Consider the following 24,614-nt stretch of genomic DNA (forward strand, 5'->3'; position numbering starts at 1 on the left):
TGCTCCTTGAACTCTGTCGGCAGCTGTGAGGAGAGTTGCAGTGGGCCCTCAGCTAAGTACACTCTTGCGCGTTGCCATCCAGCGCTTGACACTGGGAAGCCATTGAGCAAACACGTGCGCAGAAAACAGCTGAGTGTGGGAAATAGATGCGTGTGTCAGTGCCCATCTCTTCTCCACCCCTACCTGACCTTGGTTTCCTCCAAAGCACAGGCCACCTCAGCCCACCTTGTGTCCCCAGGGCGTAGACAACTGACATGAATAACAGGACAAGCTCTCTGAAGACAGTAGCCTATCTCCAAAGGAGTTCAGTCATAATATCTTGAGAAGAATGGCTTTTTTTTTTAAGGGATGAGAGGGGGAAATGGCAAGTTTTGCTTAAGAAAATACAAAATGTGGAAATCAATTTCCACCTCCTGGTAGGGACAGACATAAGGGCAAGGTGGGCTTTGACCAGAGCTGGTGGCCCTGCCAGGACCTGTCTGCGCCTCAGTGATGATTGTTTGCTATAAATAAACACATGCATCATTTATTGTTAGCCTTTCATAACCTTCCTTGGGTTCTGCCTCTCTGACAAAGGTCAAGAAACAAGGAAATAAATGGTACTCTAGAAGTCAATTTCCTTAGTTCAGACCCTGTCCTCAGAGAGCAGCTGTAACATCCTTGCTTTCCACGCCTTTCCCTCCCTGGGATTATTTTATAGAATTAAAAAATCGAGGAATTTCATGAATCAGGTCCAAATACAGGTACTGTCTTGAAAAGTGATGAAATGCAATCAGAAGTTAATTGCAATGTTCTCTGACTGAGTTAGAAACTTTTCAGAAATAAGGAAGGAGTGGTAATTTTCACATTTACTCTTCTCCATGGATTTGCTTGCAGATGAGGCTCTATTGCTGTATGGGCGCCTCCAATGATCTCCCCCCATGATGGACAGCTGTCGCATTTCTTCGCTTTCCTACTTATCTTCTTTTTTAATGCAGAGAACTTGCAGACTGCTTCTGCTAACCTTTTGACTGCAGGCTAAAGAGATAATTGGAATACTTAAAGTATATTGGCAATTGGAAGTCATAAGAAAAGGCAATTTTGACATGAGTAGATGTAGGGACTTTGTTTGAGCAGAAAAAAACGCCAGAAGAGCAGCCCGTGGAACATCCATCCAAGCAGCACCAATTCAGGAGGAAGGTGCAAGATTTTGTCCAGAATTTTGTTCTTGATTTAATCCCTTCTACAAATTTCCACTGGCTCCCATTGCCTATCACCCTTGAACTTGACTTAAATTTCTGTTTCTCACTTCTGATGGGGAGAAGCAGGTGGCCAGAACTAGAATTTAGCAAGAAGCTGTTTGAAAGAAAGGGCAGGAAGTAGGAAGAATTCTTCTATTGTATTTTTGGCACTATGGTTTACAATACCATTAATGATAAATATTTAAAAAACAAAGTTTTGTTTGTTTTTTGTAGCTACAACCGGCTCCCTCAGGGGAGATTCCTGGAGCTGTTGGCAGTGGGAGAAGGGGAAACCACATGTGGTGCTGAGGATCAAACTGGGGTCAACTGCATATTAGGAAAGAGTTCTACTCACTCTCTTATCTCTCCAGCACCCCCAAATTAGAGTTTTCCTTAAAACTCCAGAGCTCCAAACTCTCATGTGAGAGGCTGGGGTGAAGAACCCTAAACCTCAGAAGTTCTGACTGATGCTATTGAGCTGATGATCCCTTTTTGTGAAAATATCCTGGGCAGCCCCTGTCCCCCTTTAAACTTGAATGAGCTCTGGACTGTCGGGATCCTTCAGTTATTTGGGGGAGGGAGGAGAGGGTAGAGAAGGCTCTGGGGACAGAATATTCATTATCACATAGGCTTGCTGCTGAACAGGAGTGGGGAACAGCTGACCCAGAGGTTGTACAGCTCCCACAAAATCACATATTCCAGCCCCATCCTTGACAGGGACCTGTGCATGGGCAGCCTGTGACCTGTCTGTTTTGTATGACCTGGGAATGATGTTAAAATATCCAAGTAGCCCTCGGCATTCAAAAGAAGGCGCCCGAGCCCTGTTGTAGAGATTTGAATGAGGTACCAATGGCCCTGAGATATAGTGCTATGGGCTAAGGGCAAGTAGGCAGACCAGGTTAGCACCCCAGCACGGCATGTTTCCATGTGCACTCTCAGGAGTGACCCTTGGCCACAGAGCTGGGGCTAGCCCTTGAGTAAGACACTGAAACAATAACAAACATATGGTAAGAATATAGGACTCAGGGCTGTTGCCGGCAAACTAGTACGTGCTCAGCCAACATGCCTGTCCTTGGAAACACATATGGGTGCCTTTGTGGCGAACCTTTGGAGAACTGTAAAAGGCAAGAAACTGTTTCTGAGGTCTCTGTTTCAGAGCCTGGTGCTGGGTTCCCCCTACTTGTTCTCCCTCCCATGCTCGATTTTCTGGGTACCGTTACTAATAATTCTGACACCAGTAGGCTCAGAGAGGAAACTGGCCAGCAGGGTTCAATTCAGCCTCTTCCTGGAGAGGCCAGTGAACCATAGATTCACCACCATGGGAAGTGGATTCTAAATTCACTAGAGTCCGCCTTCCACCTTAGAGCTGGACCCTGGCCATCAACCCCATTCGGAGGGGTAAAAGATAATCCAGGAGGTGGGGGTGGTCAGTGGGACGGAAGCCTTGAATGAACAGTTGCACATCAACTAATCTGTGTTTCATACATATTCAGAGGGAAAGTGAGTGAAAACCCGTCCTTTCAGACAGCTTTACATTTTCAAATTAAGTTAATAAAGCAAGATTGCCAATGTAATGACAAATTAATTCTTCTTTTCATAAGTTTATTAAAATAAGCGTCTCCTATCTTCTAACTCGCACTGACATATGCTTACATAGATACGTCCCACCCAGTAACCTAATCTCCCAGCAATCTTGAAGCAATTAACTCCTTCTAATCTTGAGCTAATGAAGCCCCCATGTCAAAGGCCCCCCGCACACCCTTCAGAAAGAAGGCATGGCCCCTCCCACTCAAGCATGGGGCTGGGTGTATTGAGTAGGCTGGAGTGGCCAGAACTCTTGACACAGATGAGTCATCCCAGATCCTAAGATTTTCATTAACTCCTTATTTCTCAGCTAATTAACACAGAAAGAAGGGGTGGAATGCATGACAGGCCATGACCAACCCACTGGTTGGTGGTTAATGGGATGCAAATGATATCTAATGAGGGTCTCCTCACTGTGTGGGCAGCTGGTCTACTATTTGGGTTGGGGATTTTAAAACTGTCTGGGTGCTTCTGAAAGAGTTGATCTAATCATTTAAACTGCAGCCACATTTGTGATATAGAGTCCTGGCATTTATATAAGACCTACGCTTTGTGGCAGAATTCAGTTAAGTGGTTAACTCCCAGGGTTAGCCAAAAATACCATGGTAGGATGGAGGAGGGTGAGGAGGCAACTGCTTGAGGCTCTTCCAAAAGACACAAACTATTTATTGATTGTTTTCTGTTCCAATCTGGAGTTCTGTCTTCATTTGACAGTACTGCATCACTATAGTGCTTTGTTGTTGATTCTGAGTCATTTATTAAAATCTGAGACATTTATTATAGTTTCAAAATGTTAGCTGAAAAGACCAAAGTTTCATCATCTAAGATTTATCTAAGAATCCAAGAAAAAAAGCAATCCAAATATGATTTGTGTGCTCTCAATAAAATATTGATTCAATTACAAGGGGGTTAGTAAGGAGCTCAGGGAAGGAATGTTACCATCTATTGTATCATCTGTTAATGATAATTAAATGGCTGGTCTTATGAGCAAGAGCACAGTTCTTAAGACAGTTTTTACTACAATGCACACTTCCTTTCATCCTATCACCATTCCCTTAATTTGTGTGTGGGAGACTTTCTGAGCTAAAGCACTGGGCTTTTTGTTCACTCAAGACTTTCAAGGCCTTTCCCTTTCACTAAGAAATTGAATTTGTGGCTAGTTCATTGAACAGTCTTAGAATCACCTATATTAACCCACACTGAAGTCTTCCTTAACAATAACAAAGTTTGAGTTGATATTTGTTATGACATTCTAAAGACTGATTTCTCCTTGGTCCAGAGACATTGTACAGCAGGTAGGGCACTTGACTTGCATGTAGCAAACCAGGGTCAATTCCTGGTACTCTGTATGGTTCCCTGAGCACCACCAGAAGTAATCCCTGAGCACAGAACCATGAGTCAGCTCTGTGAACAGTGATTATGACCCAAAATCAATCAACCAATCAAACAAAGAAGGCTGATATCACCATAAGATAGATTCTCTGAGTATGGATACCGTCCAGATATAGCCCATTATAGATGTCATATTTTCAATGAGAACCAATTGGTGCCTCTAAGTCTATTGATTTCAGCATTCTAAGGACCATCAGTTTAATGAGAGTTTTCTTCTTTCTAACAGGGAAAACCCATGGAAGAGAGAAAATCAAGGTGATCAAAAATTATTATCTGTTATTTGAACTTTGGAAGAAGTTTCTGGATTCTAACATGACCTCTAAGTGTCTGTATTGAAAATCATAATGCCCAAAAGTAGAGAGAGTATGGGGAATATTGTCTGCCATGGAGATGGGGGAGGGGGAAGAAGAGGTATATTGGGGAGATTGTGGTGGGAATGTGCACTGGTGAAGGAATGGGTGTTTGATCGTTATATGATTGTAACCCAAACATGAAAACTTGTAACTTTCTCACGGTGATTCAATAAAATTTTTAAAAAATCACTTCCCCAAAGTTGCAAATTTCTAACTCCTTTTGAATTTCAGGAGCAGTGAAGGATGGATGCCCCTTCATCTTTTTCTATATAGAAAATCTCTCCATCCTACACTTAAAAGAGATAAAAATATTTATTTTTCCTTCCATTACTAGGATAGGCCTCAAGGCCTTGTTATAGATTTTATTCTGGAATTTTCCTTACAGATCATCTCATGATCCAGGTAGGTCTCAGATTAACTAGCCCCTTCACAGGGTGGCTGTGGTCAGCTGCAGTAGCTCCCATCACTCTCATCTCATCCAACATCATTTTGTTAGTCTCCTTCAATCTCCTGGTGGTTTGCTCCTTGTCTCCTCACTGAGAGAAGAGACCCATGGCTGCATCCCACAAGACAGGAGGAACCTGGGATAACAAATTCTGAGTGCAAGCGACAGAATATAGGTAGGGACAGGAGCCACTAGTGCTTCCTCCAGAATGTAAGGACAGCTCACTGCCTTTTTCCTTCTGCCAGTAGCCCACCCCTCTCCTGCCTGGCTTAATGTTTCTGTTTTACATCTTCTCTTCACAGCCTTCTCTGAGATTTCCTCTCTGTATCCTCCCCCTCGTTAAGCATCGGGAGGTGACGCCAAAATGGAGTGAATGTCTCTCCATGTCCTGATCTTCTTGGGAGCTCAGAGAGACCGGAAGTCTTACCTGATTCTACTTTGCACCTCTCACACTCAGACATCACCAGGTACACGAATATCCTCAACAATAGAGGTAAATTGAACAATGGAGCAACACTTCCCCGTTGAAGAAGAGATCATGCCTTTCATTAGGCAACTCTGACCTTTGGCACCACAACACAAACCTTCAGGAAGGGGGTGTTGGAAAGAGGTCAAACTTCAAGCCCCTTTTGCCAAGTTTGAGCTTGAGTATACTTTGACGTTTGTTTTTTTAAAAAAATTTTAAAATTTTGATTAGTGAGACACCATGAGGTAGAGTTGTAGACTTACAAATTTTTGTGCTTGGGTTTTTCAGTTATACAATGATCAAATACCCATCCCTCCACCAGTGCCCATTTCCCACCACCACAGATCCCAGTATCCCTCCCACCCTCCATCCCCCCCCCCATCCCATCCTGCCTCTGTGGCAGGGCATACCAATTGCTATCTTATTGATTTTGGGGGAGAAGTTACCAAAGAGAATGGATTTCTGTTTCAATTCTATGTTGTGGACTAAGAAAGAAGCGTCTTTTACCAAGCATCTTTTACCAGGTATGGTAAAACTAAGTCACTGGTATGTGTGTTATTTTAAACTATTTTTCCACAAAGTTGGTGCACCCCAACCCTATACAATTAAGTTAGTAGGGTGAAGAAAAAGAAGAACACGTAAGAGAGCAAGCACTGGCAGAGAAAAGAACAGTAGCTGTCTTGACAATGACGCGCCTTTGCCTCAGATCACTGGAGGCCCCTGAACTCTTTCAGAGCCTGTGGCTTTGGAAATGGTTGTTCCAGGACCTTCCTGATACTTGCCCCAGCTGGCTCTGAGTTATGAGGAAATGGGGAAGTTCCACTGAATTGCTTCTGAAAAGAACATTTTGAATACATTTGGATTTCCATAGTCCGTTCCTGAGCTTTCCAAACATACTGGCTGTAGCTAATTAAGCAGCAGAATCCCCTATACAAAATTCATTGCCACTTCTCATGGTTTGGGTGATGAGATGTTCTGGTGAAAACGGTTTTATCTTGAGAGTGAAACACTGCAGATAACAGTCCAAATGTGGATGGCAGCAGCATCAAACACGGAGGCATGTGGGTTTAGTAAAAGTCCTGGAGGACTTCTAGCCCTTCCTGTATGACATGTATAAGCAAGGGAGATATCAGAGGCATGAGAAATTGGAGAAATTGCATTTTAGGTTTAGGAACCCTAGTGGACCACTTGTAATCATGAAAGAATAGTATGCCCCAGAGCTTGGGGTCAACCACTGTCTCTCTTACTTGTAAGCAGGTGAGGTTATGGACCTGGTGTACAGACATCTTTTTTCCAGAGGAGATATTCCCAGACTCCTGCTTCAACCACCATGGATTCCACGGCTTATGTGCTCCTACCCCTGAAACCTTGAGCCTGGGTGATTAGACCATCTTGGCCATCAGGTTTTCTTCCTTGTGCCCTAAATAGAGGATCTGGAAGTGCACAAATTACTATATAGTCTCTAGTTCCTATCTAAGAAAATCTATAACCAATAGAAAACCACTAAAGTAGTTCTGTAAAATATAAAAATGTGAATTATATGGCATCAAAGCATAACTCTTGTTGGGGTTGTGGGAAGACAGTAATGAAATATATGAGAAGGACTACTAATACCCAGCAAATAAAAATTCTAAAAACTGCTTTTTCAATGGTGGGCTCTAGAGAGAGCTGTGGAAATGGCAGTAACTCAATATAAACCTTTCCCTACTTTTATGGAAATGAACAACCCCCCCTTGTATATTATATATACTTAGGATGTCACCAATTTTGGAGATAATCTTTTAGGTTAAGTATGTCCCCACATTAAACCGATAATTATCCTTCTTTCTCTTCTCTATCCCCCTGACACTCAACACACTGGCTTTTTTCCCTCATGTTTTATTTATAGGACAGAATTAATATGCAGATTCACAAAAACTTAAAAACTCATAATTATTCATAAAGGGCTTTAAGGTTATTTAGTACATTTTATGAAACTCTGGGTTTGTGGCAATGCATACTTGAAAGTTGTTACAAGTCAACTAAGGTTAAGTCCTGCTATGAAGTATAATCAGAAAATGATCAAAATATTTGGATAAAAGTATTTGTCAGTATTCCTAATCTATATTTAAGAGAAGAAGTGGACATCAATATCCCTGTAAATATATTCAAGACTGGCCTGGCAAGCAGAAAGATTTGCATATTCAACGCAAATAACCAGTGTTGGGATAAAGATTCTAGTTGGAAATCTTTAGTCTTTGTAATAAGGACAGAATTTTTTCTTGATTTTTGGCCATGTGTCTGCAGTCATGTACTTTAACAAATACAGGCAAGTCCAGGACGGGATGTCGTTCAGGTAGAGCATTTGCCTTGCAGGTGTGAGACCCAACTTCAACCCCAGCACTGGAAAACAAACATGTGCATGTCCAGAAGGAATTAATGTCCCATGGAAATAAATACATGTTTGTGTGAGCAGAAGGAAGGGGTCATCATTGACAGAGGCAACTGCTGTTCTCTTACAGATGTGCCTGAAGAGCAAAGAACACCTGTGAACAGCTGCAAGGATGGAGTCTCCAACAGCACGTGACTAAGAACATTCTGGTATGGAGTGAACCTTTCCTAACCAATTCCCAGGAATGGAATATGAAATCACTGGTCAAGGATACGTGTGTTGGGATATTCCCATTAGAAGCAGAAAATGTTAACTAACACATGGGATGAGAATTCCTTAGCTGCTAAGGAAATTCCTCATTATAGTGGAGAGGGGCAAGGAGAAGGACTAGAAAAAAGCATGACTCTGGGCCCCTAAACTTAGCATTTTATTTTCATGCTGCACTCATGAACTGTGTGATGTTGAACAAGTGAGTTAACCTCTCTGAGTCTTGGATGATGTATCTGCTAAAGTTATTTTTTTTAAAAAAAATCTTCAAATAGCTGTGAGATAAAGCAAGAAAACAGATATAAAATACAATCTCTAACTCCAGGCATACAGGAGGCATTGAAAAACTGTCAGCTATTTTTATTATGCCATGCTCCCTTGTTGTTGGCTTTCTGTCACTATTTCCGCCCTCAGTACACAGGACAGAGAAACTCAAAAATGAACTACAAAATCACTGTTGTTAAGTGGGATAGGTGTTGATCTATTTTTATTATTTGGTGTATAGTAAAGTATATTGCAAATAATGTCACATTTCCCAAAGACTTACAAAACATCAATATACCTGGAAACAAACAGCCCTGCCCTCGCAATTTGATGCATGGTGCTTGAGAGAGGAAGAAGAAGAAATCCTCTTTAGCAGCCTCACCATGGCTTTAGAGTAGGATATTCCTTCCATCTCCACCTCACGTTTATCATCAGAGGTAATATAATTGCATATTTGACGTTCTTGAAGCTTTCTCTTCACAATAGCACATCTTTCTAGGGCTCAGGGATGCAGAGAGGACAAAAGAGGAAATAAAGGAAACTTACAGGGGTATAGGGCATCTTAGCTATGGTTCTCCTCATTCAGCTGCAAAGGCCAACTTTCCCAGGGACCCAATAAAAACGTTGACAAATGTTTCAGTCTCTTGAATACACATATAACCCTCGGATTATGACAAGCTGAGCAATGAGTGTGATTGATTTTGCATGTGAAGTGTCTGCATAAGCTCTCAGATAGCTCAGCTAATCATTGAGCATTTAGAAAATGTCACATATAGGACTTTCCTTTCTTTCCCCTTCCTAACCAGGAATGGTGTGTAATGAAGTTATCAGAGTCATACTGGATGTACGTAGCACTATAGATGTGTTATGCTATTACCTCATAGAGAGGAAAATGTGTGGATTTTTAAAGGACTAAGAATGATTAACCAGTGAAGTGCTGAGTTAGCGATATATATGCATATGTTCATGTATTCTAGACATCTATCCCCACCTAATCATAGCCAATGTCTAAAGTCTTAGCCATGATGATACTAATGATAACAATAATAATAAAATCCTTTAGGATATATACACATGCAAATGTGCCTAGAAAATCTTACCATAGGCTAAAGTCCTGCTTAGGGGCAAGTCCTTCAGACTTCTGAGAAGGCTGTTCCCAGCAGGGTCTTGAAAAATAAATGGATCTTTTAAGTGGGAATTGACATATCAGTATCATATTGACACATTCAAGAAAAAAACTCAAGCTACAATACCAAGCATGAGTTTATCTGTCCCAATATTCAAAGTCAAAATGCCCCTTTATCTTTTCTCTAGTGTTGCATTACAAAATATAACTTTAAGGCGACTCTTGTTCTCATTCTTCTAGAAATCCTATCTGAGAGACTCAACGTGTGAGCTCTTTGTTGAGTTTCTTTATGGCCCTCTTCCTTTTCGTCCCCCAAAGACTCCTCTTGCCAACATTTCTTGCTAATATATGGTATTCCTAGGTCCTCAGGTGTCTCAGTTGTAAAACTAGAGTATTGTCTTTGAGACACACTCAAATGACTCGGGCCACCTCTTTCCATAATCTTTCTCTGCTCTCTATCCAACTGCGTAGCTCTCATCACAACCTCTCTAGCAGGTGACTCCTCTTGCTTCTACATCTTAAGAGCTGTTCTGCTTCGTTTTCAAGCTGCCTTCGCAGCGTCCAGCTGGCCCAGCCCCTTATCCTCTGGCTCATCTCTGTCCCACCCATAATTTATAGGCACTACACCTTTGGCATTTTCTACATCTTTGATATTACCAACATGATGGTGTGTGAACATTTAGGTGGAAAATGTCCATCTGAAGATTGTAGAAAAAGATGTTTGAAATCAATGTTTTAATTTTACCACTTATACTGGAGCCGTCCATTTTCCTTGTGAAAACCAGAAGAATGAAATCAGACCAATACCCTCCTTGAGCTACATTCTTAATCAAGATCCAAACCCTTAAGATGATCATGTTTATATTTGCAGGGTTTATTTTTTGGGGGGTGTGGGGGGTGTTGAGGGAGGAAGTATTGTCTTTGAGGATTTTCTAGACACATTTGCATATGTATATATCCTGAAGGATTTTGTTGTTGTTGTTCTGCACGGCAAAGCCTGGCAAGCTACCCCTGACATATTCGATATGCCAAATACAGTAACAGTTGTCACAATGGAGACGTTACTGGGCCTGCTCGAGCAAATTGATGAACAACAGGAGGACAGTGACAGTGATAGTTGTTGTTGTTATTATTATTATTATTATTATTATTATTATCATCATCATCATCATTTTGCTTTGGGGGGCACACCTGGCGATGCACAGGGGTTACTCCTGGCTTTGCACTCAGGAATTACTCCTGGTGGTGCTCAGGGGACCATCTGGGATGCTGGGGATTGAACCCGGTTTGGCTGCATGCGAGGCAAATGCACTACCTGCTGTACTATAGCTCCAGCCCCTCCTAAAGGGTTTTGGTGTAGTTGAATGGGGAAAGTAACTGTTTTTTTCTACTGGAGATAAAAACTGCAGAGGGCATAGAAGTTTTAGCAACTTCTGCCTGTTGTTCACTAACTAATTTCTATTGCTCACACGTCTTTGTCCCTCTGATCTTCCCACAGGCACTGCTCTTATACAACACAGATCTAGATGGAAGGCCTTTTTAAAATCTCAGTACATTACAGAAAGAGACCAAAGGATTAGGGGGATTTATTATCCCCCTAATTACCCCCCAAGGAGGCTTCCCCTTCTCGTCCCCTTCCATTCCCCTTCTCCTTACCTTTCCCCTTCCCTACACTAAGAGAGCCGGAATGTTCCAAAAGATGTCTCTCTCTAGAAAAGCCAACTTGATACAGCCTTACACTATCCCTCCCCCTTCCCACACACACACACAAACATACACACAACAATGTGTCACAAGTGGCCATTCAGTTTGTGTCTGAGCTAACTGGCTGGTGCCCTGATGAAGTGCTCAATAATGTTGTGACGGTAACCAGAGGTCTGGATCCCAGAATCAGCTGACTTGTCTGCGCCGCCCTCTCTAACCAACAGCAGGGTCTTGGAATTTAATATACTTTCAAGTGAGTTTTAGTATGTGTGACATTTTTTAGCCCAAAGCTAAGTTCAGAGAAAAGCGATTTCTGGGAGACGGGTCTCAAGATGTGCTGTTGTGTCTGAATGAAGTCCTGATCACAGATGCAGTGCCACACTACCTGTTAGAGGATACAAATTTTTGTTTCCTTCAACACTTAGTAGCTAATGAGTTTTGTTAAGGAGAGAAGGCCCTCACTGTCCAAACTCAAAAAAATAGAAAAGATCCTACTGGTGAAACTGAGCTAAATTTGCTAATAAAAATTACCTTTGCTTATCAAAAGTGGTCAAGTTACTTTGAGGGACCAAGAGTTACCAGCTCCCTGCCTCCGGGAGGAGGGACAGTGATATTATCACTCCCCTGAAAGTGTTGGGTTTCTGTTTATTTTTGACACAGGCAACTGGTAAGTCAATTTATCCTCCAAAGGAACGATGCTTTTCATGGTTCTTTTTTACCTGAAATAAGTCACTCTTAGACATGCATTTGGGCTTTATGCCCACTCCTGATCCTAGGTAAACTGTCTGGGAAATAGTTTTCCCTATGTACTGGTGAGTCTAGCTCCACAGCGAAGGTAGCCTGGACTGAGAGAGATTCTTTGGCCACACCTAGAGAGGGTTCCTCCTTAGTATTCGCCTTGTGATGTACTCCAAGATCCACATCCACCCAGAATTTGGGCTGAGTTCTTTGAGTTCATTTCCATTCTGACAGTGATGATGGCATTTCTGAGTTTCTCTGGAAGGGATCTGCCAAAAAGGTAGGGGATTGAGGATTTATAAGCATGACAGCTCAGCTAGAAAGTGGTCTTGGGAAATGGGAAGGAAGAGCTCTACTAGAAATACTGGGGTCTGACCTTTTCCTGCTTCAGATTCCAGATTTCCTTAAAACTTTTTTATGGTCCTAGCAATAATATGCTAAGTGCATCAATAGTGGTCACTAAGTGAATCTATAGTGGTAATAACATCAATATGAATCCAAGAGTAGTTTAAAAAAAGGAATTGTGTGCTAGAAATGATGAATCTGAGGTCCATTCAAGGCCTTTAGAATCAGAATTTGAAGGGTCTGGTATAAAAATGAAAATTTGGAGTCCCATGTAAGGAAATAATTGAGCATTTCAGGACAGCAAGTCGACCATCTCCATAAGTGACTCTAACAACAATGCCAAGGGTCTTCCTCAAAGGAAACCCATGTTCTCAGCACTGTGAGAGAACTTCACTGCCTGCTATGCTGAAATAGTTTCTGAAATGTCCCCTCGCCCCTGAATGTTTCCAAGTTGACAACATGGAAAGCTCATGCCATTTACATAGAATTCTGTTTACCTCTTGACTTACTAGACAAGTTATTTATCTACCTCAATACCAAACTAAGTAAAGCATGCAATTTAGGAGACCACCAGAGAATTATTAAGAAACCCACTTTTTGTTTTGTTTGGGAGGGCCATGTACCTGATGGTGCTCAGGGTTTACTCCTGGCTCTGTACTCAGGGATCACTCCTTGTGGGGCTTAAGGACCATATGGAGGGATGGAGATTAGACCCTGGTTGGCCACATGCAAGGCAAGACCCTAGTCTTCCTCCAGTCTGCGGAAACCATTTACATACTCATTCCCAAACTCAGTTCTTGAACTATCCAGCATAACTATGCTGCTGAAATCATTTAATCAATCCTCTGTTTGAGGTTTTTCATGATTTGAACTAATTTTCATAAAATGACCTCTGGGAGTTAGTGTCTTCCATAATAGAAGCCACAGATGCAGACTCTAAGATGCACAAGTGTTTTTTTTTCTTTTGTCCAGCTAAGTCTGTTTTTAACATTTTACTGCTTTTATATGTGTGTGTGTGTGCAAGACTTATATTTGACTATTAGACTGTTCCTTCAGTGGCATTCTAGTGTTTGCAGAACAAAATATCTTTCTTAGTCTGGTACTTTAGATCTGATGGGGATTATGATTTATAGGGGGAAATAGATCATAAACACATAAACTACAAGATATTTTTTTTTTTGCTTTTTGGGTCACACTTGGCGATGCACAGGAGTTACTCCTGGTTCATGCACTCAGGAATTACTCCTGGCAGTGCTTGGAGGACCATATGGGATGCTGGGAATCGAACCTAGGTCGGCTGCGTGCAAGGCAAACGCCCTACCCGCTGTGCTATTGCTCCAGCCCTTACAAAATCATTTTAAATTATGATTGGAACTATTTTAGAAACTCAATCTTCTAACAGAATAATGAGAAGGAGTCAAATAGTCCCTAGGTACTGTAAACAAAGCTCTCATTTTTGAGGAAAGCTTCTCTCTCTCTCTCTCTCTCTCTCTCTCTCTCTCTCTCTCACTTTCTCACTCTCCCTCTTCTTCCTCCCCAGTCATACATATGTGCATTCAGGTGAAAAAAAACTAAATTCAAACTACTGAAAGCAAATAAAGCAAAACGGAAGGAAGGAAGAAAGAAGAGAGAGAAGGAAAGGAAAGAAGAAAGGATGGAAGAAAAGAGGGAAAGAAAGTGGAAAGGAAGGTACAGGAAGGAAGGAGAGAAGAAATAATGAAAGAAATGAAGGAGTGAAGATGGGAAAGAGGGAAGAGGGACTCTGCTTGAGCTTCATTAGTACCATTGGTACCTGAATATTCTGACTTTTACTCTTTCTTCTCTATCTCCCACTGACTCCCGGATAATTTCTTTCTGAGCATCCAAAGATTATAATAACAGCTCAAAGCTCAAGTCCTACCAACTGAACAACCTCAATGGAAAGAGGCTGCAGAAAGATCAGATGCTGACTCTCAATGGCCAGTTATGAGTCATATTGCATTTCTTGAACCAATCACTGCTGCCAACCAGCTTGTGTTTCTGAAATGTTTGATCTTTTTCTCCCACATCTCACTGTCTGAGGTTAGAGCAGGTTGGCCTCTCCAAAGTACATTGCACATTTTTCCACCAAAAGAATTGAGGTGAAATATCCAGAAGGCATGCATAATGGAGTACCATCTATGTCAATTTGAAATCTGATGAGAAAAGTTAGCCATGTGTTAGTTGAGTGAGAAAGAATACTCTAGGAAGAGGCAACTGGAGGAAAAAAGACACTCAAACTACTAGATCACTGCATGGAAAGGGTGCTAAGACGTGGCACCAGGGACTTGAGATGAGTTTGGAGAAGTCAATAGGGTTAGATTAATAGAATCTTTTACGGCAAGAGCATGGAGACATAATGACTCAATCTTTTGATAACATGTATCAAATTTCTTTGAAGAGTTTTTGCAACCTCCTCCTTTGGAGGGCAGAGAGGGAAGCTCAAACATTCTGGGCTTATTTCTGGACCACACCAGATAAGAACTTAGGGTTTTTAATCTTCTGGCCCTGTGCTTAGGGACCACTTCTAGTGGAGCTCAAGGGAACATATGTGAGTTCAGAATCAAACCCGTCTCAGCTGGTTTGCAAGACAAGTGCCTTAACCCCTGTACTAGCGCTCCAGCCCTAGAAGTTTCCTCTTATTTACGTTTACCAACTCTGAGGTTTCAGCTACTTCTTCTCCTAAATTAACTGCAAAACAGCAAAAACTGGAGTTTCAATGGCAAAATTGGTTAGCGGGTGAAGTTTGTACACAAACTGTACCTGCAGAAAAATGGCATGAAGCCTTCTATCCTCGTGTTTAGATTGGAGATGCCAGAAACACATCCACAGAAGCTGTATCCACTTTTTAAAGAACAAGGCTTTTCAAATGCAAACAATACTCAGGATATTGCTGCTTTGACCAGTTTACACCCCCCCCCCCACCTAAGATTTTACATTCCCAGAAAAATGCTAAAATGCCTTCCACTGCTGCTCTGACTTCTCAAATTCAACCTGAACGAGGTCACTTTCTTTCCTGAGGATATGGAAGTTTGCCTGCCTGAATTGAATTTAGAAAATTATTCCAAAACGTTATAAGTCAGATTGAGCCAATCTGGATTTTGAACATTTGCTATGATTTTAGCATTTCATCTGTTTACTTCTTAATATCTAGCTCTGATGAGACTCAAGTCTTTTCATTTCAAACTGCATGGCCATGCATGAAAATGAATGGAAGGAGACTGACTTGACAGTGGGGTGTGTGCGTGCGTGTGTGTGTGTGTGTGTGTGTGTGTGTGCACGCGCAATCAGATCACACTTTTTTATTAATATAAAAATGCTTCTATTGAAAACAGTGAGAAGAATCAGCAAAAACCTGGATGTGATGGGTAGCTGGCTCCCTTGGGACAGGGCTATCATGGCTTCAGAGGCCTTGTGCAGGCATGCCAGGCATAAGAGGACTGATCAGGCTGACCCTAGCCCTTGGCATCACTTTAGTCAGAGCCTTTGATTGCTTTTGCCCATCATATTCCCACTGCAGTGTTTTTTGTGCAATTCCCCTTTAAGGAAGCTACAGCCTCACCATAATCTATTATGAGTTTTTTCTTCACTCGAGATTTATTTTGGTTTTGTTGTTGTTATACTTAACATAACAGATGTTCTGGCATTTTTTCACATAATACCACTGTGAGTCTCATGTTATCCTTAAAACCCTACAAAATTTGAGAAAGTCCCTCTGAAATACTTTCCTCCTCCTCTGGAATTGTGTCTTTAAAGAGGCCCCCTTTTCTCACCCTTGGTAATGGTGTCTTAGAAGGAGTGCCATACAGATGAGGAACTGTTTATTGCATGCTTTATAACATTTGCAGTTAATTTTTGCTAAAAGATACTTACCCCGATGCTGGAGCCAAAGAGTTTGTAAGTGACCCCAAGAGAAGAAACGCAAGCCTTTGGAGTTTTCCATGTCTGCCGCTAATGGACAAACCATGCTCCACAGTGATGGGGAATTCACTTGCAGATATTCTAGGGACATGTTGCATTTAGTCTACTGTGTTTCAGTCACAGTCAGACGCCTAAAGCAACTTCTCAGCCTTCTCCTGGGGACAGTGAGGTTAGCAAGCTCTTGGTGCAGGATCCCTGCATGCTTAGGCTTCAGAGACTGACTGGGGCATTTTCCCCAGTGCTGTCCCCTGTTCAGATGCACCATCAATACTCAGAGTTCCATCAAGTCTCTAGAGTCAACAGAGGCGTTAACTGTCACCCAGGTCTGCCATCTCATACAGTATTCTGGACAGCTGCTCCCAGCCTGCCACCATCTTCCTGGGCAGCCTCTGGGACAGTCACCCTTTCTTTGTCCTTGAGGCAAGGTGAGGGCTCCTTCTGTTTGCAATTCTGTCCCTGAAGAGCCCAGGACAATGGAGAGTGTCCTTAAATGTGCCTCAAAGTCTCAACAAAGAATGCTTAAACAAACCATTAAGTCGCCTTTCATGCTGACCTATTCCTCTCTCCTAATTGTGTAGACAGCTGATTGACAAAATTGATGATGCTTGAGGACCAATTTCCTTCTCACCAGGTCATTACTCAATACAAAATATCCAAGGGCTACAGGTTAAATTCCAAACTCATTGTTCAGCCAGACAAGAAATGGCAGCATCCATTTTATATTGTTACCATCTGCCCTCTGAGTGGTCCCCAGGTCATGGGGGTTCTACTCATGAGCCTTCACATATTGACCGTACTGTCTGATCTCATTCCCTTGGTGCTTTCTGCTAACATCCTTTTTAGTGTCTTTATGTCTTTTAAGATGCAGACTGAACTGACTAAAGCCAAAATAAATAAAACCTGAGTGAGAATTTTGGTGTTTGAATTGAAGAAAGTCCAAGAGTCTGGTTGATTTCTAGCAAGTCCAGGTCCAGAGTCCAAATATGGTGCCTGAACTCCAGTTTTCCCTCCCTTTATTTCTAGTTCCTTGTCTTTGGTATTGATGTCATTCGAGGTACCATAAGGACCTGGGCTCCATCATCCCCACTTCCCATCAATAGCTGTGAGAAAGTCCTGGAATCACATTTCTCATCAAAATCGTAAGTTGACCTGGCAGAGCACAATATGGTGTGCTGATTGGCTTGATCAAAGTGGCATGTTGCTGGAAAGTATCATGCTAGGCGAAATGAGTCAGAAAGAGAGGGATAGACATAAAAAGATTGCATTCATCTGGGGGACATAAAGTAACAAAATAGGAGATTAATACCCAAGAATAGCCGAGACAAGGACCAGGAGGATTACTCCTTGGCTTAGAGGCCAGCTGGGCATGCTAGCGGAAAGGGCAGCTCAGATAGAGAAGGGAGCACCAAATAAAGGGTGTTTGGAGAATCCTCCCAGGAGGGGAGATGCATGTTGAAAGTAGACTATGGACCGAACATGACTGCCACTCAATGCCTCTTTTGCAGACCACAACATCCAAAAGGAGAGAGAGAACAAAAGGGAATGCCCTGCCACAGAGGCAGGGTGGGATGGGGGTGGGAGGGATACTGGGATCCATGGTGGTGGAAAATGGGCACCGGTGGAGGGATGGGTATTTGATCATTGTATAATTGAAACCCAAGCACAAAAATTTGTAAGTCTACAACTGTACCTCATGGTGTTTCACTAATAAAAATTAAGAAAACAAAACAAAACAAAGTGGCATGTTGCGATCTTGAACTGGGGCTGAGTGAAAGCCAATGGATTGAAAACTGGGCGAAATGACTTCACAGGAAAAGAGAGAAGGGCACTATAAGCAGAGGGGCAGATGTACCCTGAAGGTTTATGTCCCCAACCAATTAGAAGCTCACCTGAGGATAGACGTCTCCCTCCTGTTTGTATGTTTTCCCCAGGCCTGACCACAACACTCTATATGGATTAGGTGCTTCAGGAGGACATCAGTTGACTGATAACCATCCACAAAAACTTTCTGACTAATATCACCAGAGCCAAGATAATGCACATATTTAAAGCCGTGGCTCATCAAAACCTTGCATTAGCAATTTTTCCTTTTGGCTGGCAAATGCCTCTCAGCTCACAGTGGTTGCCTGTAGACACAGACTCTGTTTAGGCTCCACATGTTTGAACAGGTGCAGGAAGCTGCCAAAGCAGATGGCCTAGTAGGATGCTGGCACTTTGTGGATGAAGTTTCCTTTTACTCTCAAGAAGCCAGACCTTGTGATTCTGTCTAGGTTCCTCGCCTCTGAGCCATGTCCTTGATAAAGAATAGTATTGTCTGTGCTTTTGGAGTATAAAGTTATTACTTCTCCCACCCACGTCCCCGCCAAGTGCTGAATGGAATAGTTTTCTTTAACGATGTACATATGTGAAGGTAACAGAAGTTTACTTTCCCTTCTTGAAATGTGAAATCTTATATCCAAGATGATCAATCCTAAACATTGTATTAGAGTCTGCTGGAAAGAACCTCTAGTCTCCATCTGTAGAACTTCTGAACAAGCTTAGGAGGCAGGAGGAATCGACTTTATTCAGCTGTCCAAGCATGATACTTCCTGTGAACTGTCATAACAAATGACCCCAAACTTAGTCACGTTGTTCATTCACAGTTCTGGAGCCAAGTCTGAGATCAAGATGTCCGTTAGGTTGCTCCTTCCAGTACCTCTGAAGGAGTATTCCCTCTGTGGTTCTTTTTCTCTTCTAGCAACTTCTGGTAGCCCAGGCTGTACCTGGCATTGACTCTCCCATCCACCTCTGTCCTTGCCAGATTTCCATCTTAAGTCTTGGGTCTTCTGTTTCCTTTTCAGAATGCCTAAGTCTTTGGACTTAGGGACCACTCCAAACCTGGACCACTCCAAGCCAAGACAATTTCATCTTAAAACCCTCTCCTTAATTATCTCTGCAAAGATCATATTTCCAAATAAGGTCATATTCATCAGAACTAAGGATTGGGACTTGGACTCATCTTTGGTGGTGGGGGGAGGGGAACTATTTTTACTTCTATTATGGGAAGTTTTGCTAAATTTCACCACAAGCCTTAGCAATGTCAATCTCTCATTCAGTGGCACTTGGCCTGTGTTGCTGTATTCCTTCTGGGGCTCAAACTCTCATGGATGCCCAACCTCTTGTTTGGGGAATCTGGTGCCTTGGGGAGGTCCCCAAGGAAGGGCCACTGATAACAAAAGGCCAGTGATCAATGAGTAATGACTATTGCAACTTGGAAAAATAAAAGAAGTAAACAGAATTTCCATGGGCAGAAATCACTTTGAGACCCTAACAATTTTGGTTAAATGCCTGTGATTTCATAGCAGAGAAATAACTTAAGATGGTAGCCAGGAATAACTAGCTTCTGATGGATCATTGGATATTGTGCTCTATTTATAAATTAAAAGCACATAGTCCAGAGAAATTACATACAGAAGAAGGTAGGGAAAAGGCTGTGATAAAATGTCTGAAGCTGACCAAGACCTGACACTGAGATGTCAGATAAATTCGGCACCCACATCAGCTGTGGACCTCTCACCTAATTTAGAGAAGTGATATTCACAAACATTGTCAATATTTCCGAGTTTACAATCCCACCTTTGACTGTTGACTTAAAGCATCTAGTTTGGTTCAGGCTACTGGTGATGTTTACACTTTGGAATCTATTATGCATAGAAAAATTAGGGATTATCTTTGACCTGGGTACCACATATTCTTATGCAAAATGAAGTAGGGTTATTTATTCATTTAATCAATTCCATATGTTTGCTATCATCATCACCATGTAGAGCAGATCAGATTTCTGCTGAGGTCAAACCAACATCGTCCTGTGAGTGGGGAGGGCAGTTCTGATTGTGAACGTAGATAGCCTGGTTGGCATTCAGACAGCGTTAAGCCTTCCTAACTTTTGCCACACAATGGCACTGTTTTTTCTGAGAGGTCATCCACTATTCAAAGATCCAGGAGGAGACATTTTTTTTCTCTCTGAAAGTAAAATTCAAGGCCTAACATGTGGGAAAGATTTGACTTTGCATTTTCCTTTCTTTTTTAACTCAATTCAGAATCCACTGGAGGAAGATAATATAGGCATTGGTAAGGAATGACTCACACATATTTCATTTAATTTACATTTAATTCTGATTACGTTTAATTTCACAGAATCACACCAGCCTCATTGCTGACTGTGTCCAGCCACTAAACTAGGTTTGAGTAAATATTTTTAATTGCTTATTTTTTTCATTGATTCACAATGAGATAGACCAGCACAAAGCTTTTCATGTTTGGGTTTCAGTCATACAATGTTCCAAAACCTATCCCTTCACTATTCCTTCACCAGTGTACATTTTCCACCACCAATGTCCTCAGTTTCCCTACCACCCACGCACTCACCCCACGCCTGTCTCTATGACAAGTTCTCCCTCTCTTTCTCTCTCTCTCTCTTTCTCTCTCTCTCTCTCTCTCTCTCTCTCTCTCTCTCTCTCTCTCTCTCCTTTTGTGCATTATGGTTTGCAATACAGGTGCTAAGAGGTTATTGTGCTTGTTCAGGACATTCAGTATTTTTATTGGGAAGGTAAAACTGGAGTAGCTTTTTTCCAACTGGATAATGGCTTTGGGTGTGGACATGACTGCTGGTGTGTCCAGAAATATAGGAAGGTGGGGAAGGTAGTCCTACCTGATCCCAAGAAGGCCTGGAGATTTCACTCACAAAAACCGCATACTCAAATTTTCAGCAGATTACTATCTCAGTGAACTCCGTCCCAAGGCAGCGGAGTCTGGCCTGGGGCATGGTAGTGATTTTGGACTGTGGGAGCAAGTGGCTGCCAGTGGCCCTGTTTGGGTGAGCACTGGGCTAACCTATCCCCTCCAATGTATGTGGGTCTGTTAAGCGTGGCATATGACCAAGATTAACTGTGGATTTTTATCTCTTTGGGGAATTTAATTTACTGATCTTTGAAGAAAGGCCTAGAACTGGCTGAGCTGGAGGTGGTTTGTGGGTGTGGCTCCCACATAGTTAACTTTTGGCTGTTTAATTTCTCAGGAAACTTTGGTCCTGAGTTGTGAAGTCGAGCTAGAGGCCCAGTGCAATTTCGGGGTGTCAGGAAGCCTGCAGGCACCATCAGGCTGCCAACACACTTGCCTTGTGGATCCACTTGACCTGTTTGTGGTATCATGACCACTGAGACCCAGTGGCAACAGCATCTGAGATCCCTTGGCAGGGACCAGGACTGAGGCCAGGGGTGCTACCATTCACAGCCTGGGTACTCTGGGCGGCTGCAGCCACCAGTCCAGCATAGCCTGACCAGGGGGCACACACCTCCATCCTGGGTCTCCAGACAGTTGACACTCAGAGAGGTTTTCCTCCATAATATGCTGCGAGTGACATGGGCTGGTCTGGGGAAAAAGTGGAGGCAGAGCCACCCCACCAGCAACAAATCACCAGGGCCCCATGGTTGGAACCCGTTGTGCCCCCTCAAGTCAGGGACCTGTGCTCCACGGTGGTGCTGAGTTGGACCCAAGTAACTCTATTCACATACAATAAAATTCTCCCACTGCCCATAGCACTGAGAGTTGCAATGGCTCTGCCCACTGTCAACCATGCTGCCACTGCCATCCTCAGAGTCCCACCCTGGGCTGGCACTCTGCAGTGGGCGACCTGCTGCTTTTGTTTGTGCTCCCTGAGACAGAATAGCCAAGGGACCTTCACTCACGCAGAAAGTTTCAGACCCCATTGGCTGTTGAGAGTGCTGAGAACTACTGTCCCTTCACTAGCTAGGGCACTTGTCGCACCACTATTTTGATTAGAACTCCTCTGTGTTTGAGTAATATTGAATGTAATTATATTAGAAAGCTTATTCATTCAGCTGGTGGAATTTTGAGACAGTGAGATTGAGAAACAGAGAAACAGAGACAAAAAGGGAGGAAAAATGAATGCATAGTATGAGTGTATAGTAAAGTGTAGTATGTAGTGTGTAGTATACAGTGTGTAGTATCACGGAAGTCACGGTCCTCCCATTGTTCATCGATTTGCTCGAGCAGGCCCAGTAACGTCTCCATTGTGAGACTTGTTGTTACTGTGTTTGGCATATCGAATACGTCATGGGTAGCTTGCCAGGCTCTGCCGTGCGGGCGAGATACTCTCTACTCTCGGTAGCTTGCCGGGCTCTCAGAGAGGGGCGGAGGAATCGAACTCGGGTCGGCCATGTTGGCCGCTTGTAAGGCAAATGCCCTACGCTGTGCTATCGACAGTGTGTAGTATACCAGGAGCTTAAACAATGATGCAGTCAACATAGACTACATATGCAATGGGGCCTTGACAGGCGAAACCCTAGAGCTTACATGTGCACTTGGCTTTCGCCTCCAGATGTTGGTGCTTCCACACAGATGGTCAGTTAGCACATTTCTCCGATGTCATCAAATGACACAGATCAGGGCCAAGGACACGTGGATAAGGACCCGTTAAATATGCTAGTCTGAGAATTAGATAGAAGTAAAGGAAACTTCCAAGATGTTCTAGTTCAGCTTTTCAGGTTTGATTTCTGGGGAAAGGGCAGGAGAAACAGCCATGACAAAAAAAAGCCCCAGGGTGCTGGGTGCTGCAGGCGTGACTGCTGGGTGCCTGGAGAAAGAACTGGGGTACCTGAGGCCAGGACTGGGGTGCTGAATCAACGAGGGGTTGCAGGAGGTAAGGACTGGGGAATGAAGAAGTGGGCTGTTGATCTGATGAGAAAACAGGGAGGGAAGGAAAGATGACAGAAGAATCTTTTGTGAGAACCTGTGGCTCCTTCCTGCAGGGGACCGATTATCAGGAAGGACCTGAGAAGAGAAATGTAATTGGATCCGAAAGTACTTTAGAGGGCCCAGGTGGAGGAGTGGGGGATGGTGGAACAGGGAGAGGGGGACAATAGAGGCCACCACTCTGCAGCTGTTTGTTCCAGTCACTCAGGCATTAGGAGAAATAGGAGAGAAGGAAGTAACGCAGAGGTGGGACATGGTGATCCTGAAAGTGGGCATCGTGACAGGCCCAGGGTCACCTGTGCTCTCTCCTGAGAGGCCCAGGATCACTTTTGCTCAAACTGAGAAATTCTCCTGCATCGTGCCTCACTCTGCCTCAGGCTGGAGCCGCAGCCGCAGCCGCAGCCAGCTTGGTTCAGCACCGAAGTCTGATCTAGAACTGTGGGGGCAACCGACCACCTCTCTTGTACCTATTGACTCACGTGCTCAGGTCTCCTCCCCCCCACCCCCCACACACACACTTTCAACCTCATCCTGGTGCTTTGCAGCTGCCTGCTGACAGCATCTCTTCCCTAGGTCCCTGTGCTGAAGTCACTCTTCCCAGCGTCAGTCAGGGGACCTGAGTCAGGACGGTGTGGATGCCTGGGTGAGTTCCCCAATCGCATCTGCTTCAGCAGCACGTTCATGCGCACCTTCCTCAGGGGCACAATTTCAGGGAAATCTCAGATCCCGGGCAGTCAGGGTCCCAGGGAAGTAGGGTTAAGCATTTCTAGGCGAGGGAGGCATGATCAGTTACAACAACCGAGAAGCTTCTGGGAAAGGAAAAACTAGCATAAACAGGACCAGATGGGTTTCCTATGCACAACTTGGTGAGAGTGAGTATGTTTACCACTTCTTTTCTTTATGAAACAAAATCTCTTGGTTTGTTAAAATAACCAAAATACAACTCTGCTTTTATAAGACATCTACCACCTGCACCCCTCCCTCAAAGCCCCCAAATGTTATGAAATACTTAAAAGTAAAATAGAAGCCACACTATAGTAAGTGCATGTAAATTAAAATACAACAAAGATTGAAATTTCGTTCATAGACAATTCAAACTAAATAAATAGTTGAAGCAAATAAGTCATTCCATATTCAACAAAAGAATCCCAATCTTTAAGTACATAGTTCAGATTCTGTTTTTTCTCAAAAAAAAACTGTATTGGTAAATATGAAAAATGACTTTTGAAGTCTTTGTAATTTGAAAAATACCTTCAAGATTTTTCAAAGCTAATGTGTACTAAAAAGGTTTATAATCATGAACCTTTACATGCTAAAGATTAAAACATAGGGAACACAACCTATCCAAAAAATTAAGAAATTGATAGACTAAATTTTGAGCTAGATGTTTTCAACATGCTTGTTCTTAATCATTGTCTAAGTAAGTAAAAAAAATTCAATAGAGTGTTTGAATAACAAAGTTAGATCTATAGGTATAAATCTTGTACCTTAAGAAACAGAATTAAGTATAATAAAATTTACTTAAAAACAGATGCTTTTGTGTATAGAAAATAAACATTAAAATGTTAATAACACTTCTGAATAATGTATTAGTGAGGGAAACACTTTTTAATATTTTCTGGTTATGTAAAGTGTCTTTACAACTTT

This window comes from Sorex fumeus, unplaced genomic scaffold, assembly GCF_029834395.1.
Source record: "Sorex fumeus unplaced genomic scaffold, SorFum_2.1 ptg000043l, whole genome shotgun sequence".
NCBI classification, from domain to species: domain Eukaryota; kingdom Metazoa; phylum Chordata; class Mammalia; order Eulipotyphla; family Soricidae; genus Sorex; species Sorex fumeus.